The sequence below is a fragment of the Diachasma alloeum genome, unplaced genomic scaffold (assembly GCF_001412515.2).
Source record: "Diachasma alloeum isolate Michigan unplaced genomic scaffold, Dall2.0 Dall_scaffold_00365, whole genome shotgun sequence".
Lineage (NCBI taxonomy): Eukaryota > Metazoa > Arthropoda > Insecta > Hymenoptera > Braconidae > Diachasma > Diachasma alloeum.
Window position 1 is genome coordinate 517,771 of NW_021680504.1, and position 8,996 is coordinate 526,766.

Genomic DNA, 8,996 nt, shown 5'->3' on the forward strand with positions numbered 1-8,996 from the left:
CCCCCCCCCGGCTTTTTGTGCCCACTTCTTCCTCTCGCCTTGATTGCCAAAGAGTGTTCTCTCAACGCGCACTGTTGTAATAATGACACATTATCGCGTTTATATCGCTATTGACCTATATGTTTCTGAAGTTGTAATTGAAGCTTATACACGTCTGAAGAAGAACAAGATCTGAGGGTTCATTCTCAAACGAGACGGTATCGCGGAATTTTTCCGGAGCGTTACGTAATTTTTATCTGAATCTCCTGTGAAAAATTACGATACCGTCACTTAAATTTTCTGAGTCGATTCCGTAATCGGTGAGTGAATCGTGAGTTCCGTAATTTTTACTGAACATTTCTCTCCGTGTATAGTGAAGTTTCCAATATTGACCTGCATGTTTCTGAAGTTTTATTTGAAGTTTTCCCCAAGATTCAAGTATCTCAAAGAGCATCATTGAAACAAGCCCGAGGAAGTGGAGAATCACTGAAATGAATGAATCAAGTAATAAGATGATGTCTGCCGGTTGCACCAGCAAAACCCTATCATCTCAGCAGAATGCCCACGTTTCCCCCCGGCTTTTTGTGCCCGCTTCTTCCTCCCGCCTTGATTGCCAAAGAGTGCTCTCATAGCGCACACTGTTGCAATAATTACAGATTATGAACCATACCCCGGTGTTTTTTCCTCCCGAGGCGTAAGTTCATCGAGTTATAACAGGACATTCGATCGAGCGTGTATTCACGGGTCGGTGAGTTTCAGCGTTGGTGGTTGCAACAACGGCCACAGTTGCTCTGGAAGTCCACCAAGTATACCGAACCCCGAGCTTACACGATTTGCCGAGGTGCAGGGGAGTAGCCATTAACCAACAGACGAGTTTAAACAGATACTTAACAAGAGAAATACGAATAGAAGGCATTGAGGAAGCCCTTGGTGTATATTCCCCTCAGCAGCGGTACTTCATTGCTTTCGAGAGAGAAAGAGGCTGAATGTCTGAACTCGTACATCCAACGGGGCTACTATAGATCGTGGCACTTAATAAATTAACATTCCGCATACGTCAGTGCGCATGCCGTAACGAAATGATGGTGCCTTTGCGGAAGGTTACAGAGTGTGTGGATACTGGTGTTAAGGTGCGGGTTAACAGCTGCACAGCGAGTAAATAAGAAGTATCACTGAATACTTGGGGATCACATATTATGGGGAGAACTTGGTTCGATCGATATTTTTCCCAGGGAACTATTGCAATGCTCATTTATTGTGCAATTTCCGCTATTTTCTTTCCGTCTGGGAACCACGCTTACATAGTGAATCTCGGACTCGATGGCAATGCACTTCTTGGAAATTTTTATCTAGTTCTAGTTCCACTGAAAATTCGAAGAATTTCGGCAGGGAAAATTCGTAATTTGAGGCAGACATTAGTGAAACCTGTCATTTTCTGTTCAAGTATTCCATAAAAATTCATGGAAATTGAAAAAATTCTGGTTTTTTGTTTCATTATTAATTAATTGAAAAATCAATTTAATTTGGTACTGAATATTCATGCTTTGATTGAAAATTTGATGCGAAAATTAAATGGGAAATTTAAAAGTTTGGAATTTCATTGAATTTTCATTGATTTTGAATTTCATTTCATTGAAATTGGCTGAGAAAAATTCTGAAAAATTCATACCTTATCAGTGTTTTCCAATTGAAATTTTTTTAGAACTAACTTTTTCACAAAAATCCTTGTCTTATGACTCAATAATGAATAGTTTTGCGGGAAACTTGAGTATTGCATATCACACTGCAGTAACCAAATTGAAAATTTAATAGGATTCCAATTTTTTTGCAGCAGGAAGACGAGAATTCCCCAGTTTATCTGAATGTTGAATCAGCAATTGCACATTCAGTGCTAAATTACACAGGGTTTAAATTTAATTGAACATTGAAGAATATAACACCTGAATTTTTTTGATTGCTATCAATTTTCATAGAACAATAGTATTGGAATTCACAGTTTCTGTCGATTTTCTTCATTCAGTTATGAATTTCCACGCGCAGAGAATTTTTTTAGAAAAATTATAGTGGTATTAAGGTAAAATTTCTAGAGATTTCTGATAAAATTTCCAAAAATTTCTGCAAAATTTCAAATAGGAACCGCTAAAATTCACGTCCTACTAAATCAAGTTTCCATTGTCGGCACTAGAATTTTTCAAGATAATTTCTCTTCATGCAGTGATGAAATTCCTTGAAATTGCAGTGAAACTGTCACTTGATAAAAATTCCAGAATTGTACAAGAAATGAAGGGAGAGCTGAGTTCAATCGCTTTCCCGCACTGTCCGCTTCCAATTCTCATTTCCATCAACATTTCCATTATTCTCTCCTGCCCAGTGACAATCGTAAATTTCCGATTTATTAAGCACTGTAAAACTTTTCTCCCAGCATTATATTCCCGCTTCCTTTTTTTTTCTATTTTCACCCGGTGAACCCAGGTGCAGATAAGCCTAAAAGCAATTTGGAGTCAATTATCGACTTGCGCATTGCTCTATCTCCTTTTTCACAGTTAAATTATTCACCCATTGAAATACTCGAGTTTGATCGCAACTCATCATTGGCTAGCTGGGTAATTGAAACATTCGAATGCTTTTTGCATGAATTTCCTATTCCGTTCACGAGGTACCTCTCGATCGCGTAGCACCAGTGGCAGCCAATGAACGATAATCGAGAGGGGAAGCTGGAAAACACGAATGAAAGGGAACGGGGGAATTGTTGTTTTCAAGTGCAATCTCGATAACCGGAATAGTGGGTATCGTTGTAACAATTCGTTGTGTATTAATCGCTCAATGATTAGCTTGTCAATATTGATGGGTACGTAGATATTCAATTGAATAGTGTTACCTCAGGCGTGCATATCAATTCCACTCCCCATTTCAATCACTCGATTGTTTCAACGTCATCGATAATGGCTCCATAACTGTCTAGGACACCGCAAAAAAAGAAAGAAAAAATATAACCAGACAAAGATAGGAGAATTTTCTAGAAGATTCAAAATTTTTGCTGAATGTTGTTGAAAACCGCAGAATTTTCTGAATTTTTTGTTAGAAGTTCCAAATTTTTTTTGAATTTTTAAAACACTTGAGAACTTTTTTGAATTAAAAAAAACGCCTACTGTCTCAAATTTCCTGGGAAAACTCCGAATTTTTTCCACAGGGAATAAAAATACTGGATGTCAGTGAAATTTCGTGAATAATCAGCAGAAAAGTTGAAGTTCTCAGTATTTTTTACTAAAATCTAGTATCCATGGAACTTAAATCACGGCATTTTGGTTCAATAACCCTATACTTTCGATTCTTTAATTAAGAACCGTTGGGTTTTTTAAATAAAAATATTGAGATTCATAAATTGCCATTCTTGTCTCCTCAAATTGTCTTCATTAATTATGGTGTGACATCACAATTTAGGCACCATCTCCCCTCTCCGTTACAATTCTCCCAAAACCCCGAGAAATTTTCTAAATGTCCTAGAACCTCGAATAGATGGCGCGGCGGCATAATGACTTTTTTTCCAAAATGATCCCCCTAATGAAAGCATAAACGTATCTACGTCGAAATGACAGTTTAACAATTCCAGTGTCTATCTGTAACTGTATCTAAGTCATATACCGCTGGAAGTACAACTCTTGTCGCTGATATTCTTAAGAACGCTCCGTATAGCTCGTTAACCCTGCCCTTCTCCCGGAACACAAGAAATACTAGACGTACCACTTAATCTGTTGTATATATCCGAGGTTCCCAGAGCAGACGTCTGACGTAAAGTATCTGCACGTACTCTATGCTACGTGTAAACTGTGAAGCAATTAAAACGAGTCAAACTAACATTCCTCCCTCGAACGATCGTTAAACATTAATTACCACGAGCCCATCATCATCCCCACAAATATTGGTTATTTCGAGTTATAATTATAATCTCAACTCATCAAATCCATACTACATTCATAAATCTCACTCAACTTTACAGTTCAAAATCCGTTCTGTTTTAAAATTAAATATTTCTCTATTTTAGGAAGAAGAGTCATCAATTATTCAGAATCTAATCATTTTTCCTTACATGAGCAATCGACGCAATAAACACTTGTTAATTTTTTTGAATTCCAATCAATTATAAATGAGTTACTTACCTTCAAATATCAACATTGAAGATAAATAATAAATTCATCATCCAAATCCATCATCGTTTGATCATTCCTGTAATCTGAAAACGTAAGCCATTAAACTTTTAACTGCGATCAAGAAAACGTGAATCAATAATCAATTGGCAACTCGAAACATTGTGAACATCTGAAAATGATCATAAACAACCAATCAAATTAAAATACCTAAAGCATCACTTTTATTCAAATAAATCAACAAAATTTGAGAATAACCTGAGTCAAATTATTTGCAACTCAGGAGTGTCTTAACGTGATGTAAAAATATCAGCTATTCCAGTCCACAATGAAATATTTATAAATTTTATGATGAATTCATTAATTTTTTACAATTATTATTTCAATTATTCAATGTATAACGATTTTAAAAGTCTGTCAAGTATAATCTCGGATTCCAAACAAATTCAAATCACTTTCAAAATCAAACCATATCTTTTTACGTGAACAATCAACTCAATAAACACTTGTTAAATTCTTTTCAATTCCAATCAACTCTAAATCCCTAAATTAGCTTCAGCTATCAACATTTGATCATCCCTGTAATCTCGAAACTTAATCCATCAAACGTTTAAACCGCGACCCATAAAAAGTGAACCAACAATCAATTGAAAAATCGACTCGTAAACATCTAAAAATGATCAATAAACATCCAGTCAAATAAAAATACCTAAAATATCACTTTTATTCAAACAAATGAACAAAATTTGAGAACAATCTGAGTTAAATTATTTGCAACTCAGGAGTATCATAACGCGCTGCAACACAGGTGCAACCGCTGTTTCCATTCAATCTTGCAGGCTTTCGATACAAATGACTAGACACTAGAGCTCCTATCGTATGGATTCTCGATTATCTCATCAAATCCGCACATCAAAACTCGAAGAGCCCGTCTCGTACGTCGTGAGCCGTTAGAATCTTGGCTTCCGCGGGTCCCTTCTGTCTGCTCACTCGTCCATCTCCCCCTCGTAAATGATTCTCAAGCCAAGCCAGTGGATCCCTTCAAGTACATGCGGGTTTGTGTGTTCTGGGGCCCCAGGTGGCCACAGGCAATACGTAACCCCAGCTATTCCACACAAACGCACATCCAGCCGACTTCCATCGTTTGTCACCCAACCACCCACCCTCAACCTCCAGCAATATACTCCCAGTGTGAACCAATACAACTGCATCAGCATGAAGAGCAGCACGTGCTAGACTATCGTATCCAGGGCTTTGGGCGCCCCGTAACATTCAGCGTAATGACATTATACTCGGTTGTACAATAATGATGGCCAATGCGTGGGCGCACACCAGACGACTAGGCGGGTTAACGGTAACGACCCGGTCCTGATCCGACCGGGCGCATCAACCCAGTGCGTCTGCATTTATGCTTCTCTCCATTCGTTTCCTGAATCGTAATCCATGCCAATGTCGTTGCCCAGGGCACTCCAGTTCACCATCGTGTTCATGAATGTTGGGTGATGGCTACCATTCGTGAATACTCGATCCTGATGAGGTAACGAAATTTTATTGAGTCATTCAGTGTATTTTTGTCATTTCGGCCGTAAAACAGCGGTGTGATGTAAAATATTGGACGCTGTTGAAAAATTTTGGCGGATTTTTCCGAAAAAGAGTTTGAGTTAAAGGGAAAAGTCGATGGGGTTTCAAGTTTCTCAGAAAATTTAAGTATAGTTTGAATTATTTTAACCACAGGAAAACGGAAATTTCGCAATTCATGTGAATTTTTGAATGCAAATGAATTTTCACGGCCGAAGTCGCTGGTATTTTCAGGAAATTCTTTTGAAATTCTCGGCATTCCTGGAAATTTTTAAGGAATTCCCTGAAAATTCGGGTGAATCTGGAATTCAAGGAGAGGTTCCTCTGAATTTTCCTGATTTTTTTAAACTATCGGGAATAATTAAATGGAAATTTATAGTCCCTACGCATTCTTTCACAAAATTCTGAATTTACAATGACAAAATTCCTTGAAATTTCAGTGGCGATGTTACTTGTTGGAAATTTCCAAGACCCTTGACGAACATTTTCTCGGAAAATTTTCAGCAGTGTTCGGCACACGGCTGAAAAAACTTTTCTATCTCATATGATTGCAGCTCGAGCCGAATAAAAAAATACTATATTCAAAATTACAAATTAAATTCAAGAACGCATGGTATAGCAATTTTCATAACAAGCCATACGTTCAGCGCAGCTGGTATGTGACCCCCAAAGAGCCAAAATGATAAAATTAATTTGACCAAGTCACACTATTTAGTTTGACCGTTTTTTATTCGCGTGGAATTGGCACCAGTCATGAACAACATTTCTCCTCCATCATTTTCACTCTTGCGAGATTGTGGAAGCGCCAACGCCGATCTTCGGACGAGGAAAAGTAAAGAGCTAAGAGACTCTGTTGGCCTAATGCTTCCTGCAGCATGAAAATTTGAAACTTTATTATTTTTTCCCAAAACAGCTATTGAACTCCCCATGAAATTTCACTTTTTTTCAAAACAGCGCATTGCTCACAGCAGGAGTGGCCAATACTTCTACAAATTCCCCGAGAATTCAGCCTTTCGATAGAGTACACACCTTACGCTTCAGGTTATACCTAAGAGTAATGCAGCGTGATGTGCACGGATGACTTGTCGAGAGCCGGCATTCACATAATAGTTACAACGAATAGAGTACAAGCTGAACCACCCCCGAGGCGATACAAAGACCTCTCAACCCACGCAATTTTCACAAGGAATTCTCTGAATCTCCCAACTCGTTACAAGCCCATGCCCCACCCTTCAATCAGTCGTGTAACGCTTTCATCCTTGTTACAAGGGGCCGAGGCGCCTCTATTACACTCCTATCAGCAAAACTGATTTGAATTTAACGGTTGTCAAAGGTGTATTGTCTTACCTCAAGTCCCAGTGTTACACGGCATTCAACTGGGCATTCTACGTATCACTGCCTTCTCTCTCCATCATTCGTGGGGTCTACTTATGGTATTCCTCCTCTCTTACTCCATTTTCTGATTCGCCGCAGGCGAGAGACTACCTGGTACCCGTGTCTGCCCAGTACAATGATTACTTCGGGAAAGTTACGCTGACCCGGTAATCCAGGATGCGTGGCCACGGAACTGGGTAATAATTCTTTGGGTGGTGCCTGCTTTTCTTCTACACTCAAGAGCCATTCTGACCTCATTGGGCTAGTAAGGAGTATACTTCCTATGGGCATTTTAGAAACTCGGGTCGAGGTAAATTAGAATCGTGAGGCTGTGAGTACAATTGCCCTGAGTTTTTTTATTTTTAATTTCGAACTCGGGGAAGGCATGGTCAACAATCAGCGAGCACGTTTGGTAATGGATGGGAGGCGTTCCACACTGTTGAAAACAATTGAAATATCAGGAACTTGCATTTTCCTGATTTTTATTAATTTACATGAAATAATTGAATATGGGAATGAAAACATGAATATTCGATTCTAAATTGCTTAGAATTTACATTTAATTGAAATTGTTTGAATTTAATTTATTTGAAATTTAATTGATTTTTTCATGGACTTTTGCATTTTTAATTACTTAAGTTCCTGAAATTTCAGAGAAACTTTAATGCGTTAAAAAATTCCAACAAGTGTGCCGATGAAGATTCACGATGTGATTGAAAATTCAAATAAGTTGAAGAATTCTTGTCTAAACTATCGATGAAATTTCATTTTTTACGAATCCGGTATTCCTAATTTTTTTGGATTTTTGATCCCAATTCAAGTGGTTTTTGAATGAGAGATTTTTGTCCCACCGAAACCTGGAGTGAAATTCCCTAGAACAAAGAGGAATGCTCAGTGAAATTAAACCAAATACAAACATTACTGAAAATGCGAATATGTATGTAATTTTGAGGATCTCATCACAAAAAGACATAGTTTCGACACATTTGAATCGAATAAATCTCTTCATTAAAATTTCTTTACTCCACTAACCTACTAAAAATCATGAACTCACTATTTATTTCCAATAAAAATGGAAATGATCCGATCACAATAAAGGATTATTACTCTCTCAGCTAATAAAATCCTCATTCAGATAAAAAACATTTTATTTTATTCAGCAAACTATTGATATGAATAAGAATTAAATTCAACCCTGAATAAACCCTAAACCCCATTCACCAATTTTGTTACTTTATAAAACCGAACAACCCCATTCGTTCATTCACCCTCCCCACCAGTGAAATAAAAAAAATCCGCTGAACAAATGACAAATCAAGCACTCGCCCTCATAAATTACGTAACCGAGGCCCCACCGGGCGGACATAGTCCTCCGGACACCCACAGAATCCTTGTAAGAGGTAAAAACTTTCTCACACGTAAAATTCCTCCAAAGTAGCAGTAACACCCCAAGTGGCGGCAGTTGGCCAAAAACTTTTGGTTATATAATACTTTTCCCCACTGGTGTGAAGTACAGAGAGTACCAGTGGGCGAGCGCCACAGACGTAGACCACTGGAGTTTATACTGCGATCACTTCTGTATTGGAAACCGTGGGGCAGAGGGTGAATGTAATTGAATTAACAGAGAGCAGGAGAATCGAAAAAAAGTCAAAGAGCGTGGCAACTGCAAATGGCCCCCGAGGGTATGTCAATATACAAAAACCATTACCCCCTCCAGTGCCTCTAGCCGCAGATGAAAAAAAAAAACGAGGAGACAGAACAACGAGAAAGACAGAAAAAAGGCGGAAAGCCTGAAGAACATTCCGCAAAGTTTGCGAATTTTCCTCACCCAATTTCTTCGACTGACTCGAACGTAAACGCTTTTTCCGATTCCGTATAGAGCCCTCATCCAAGCCCCTTCTCCCCCTGCCCCCCCCCCCC

General features: G+C 38.5%; 1 protein-coding gene across 4 annotated transcripts in view; it reads left to right on the forward strand.

The window, feature by feature from the left end:
• Positions 1 to 8,996, forward strand: part of LOC107041439 (CCR4-NOT transcription complex subunit 6-like) — a 541,863-nt gene that overhangs the window by 219,432 nt on the left and 313,435 nt on the right. The gene's annotated exons all lie outside the window — the stretch shown is intronic.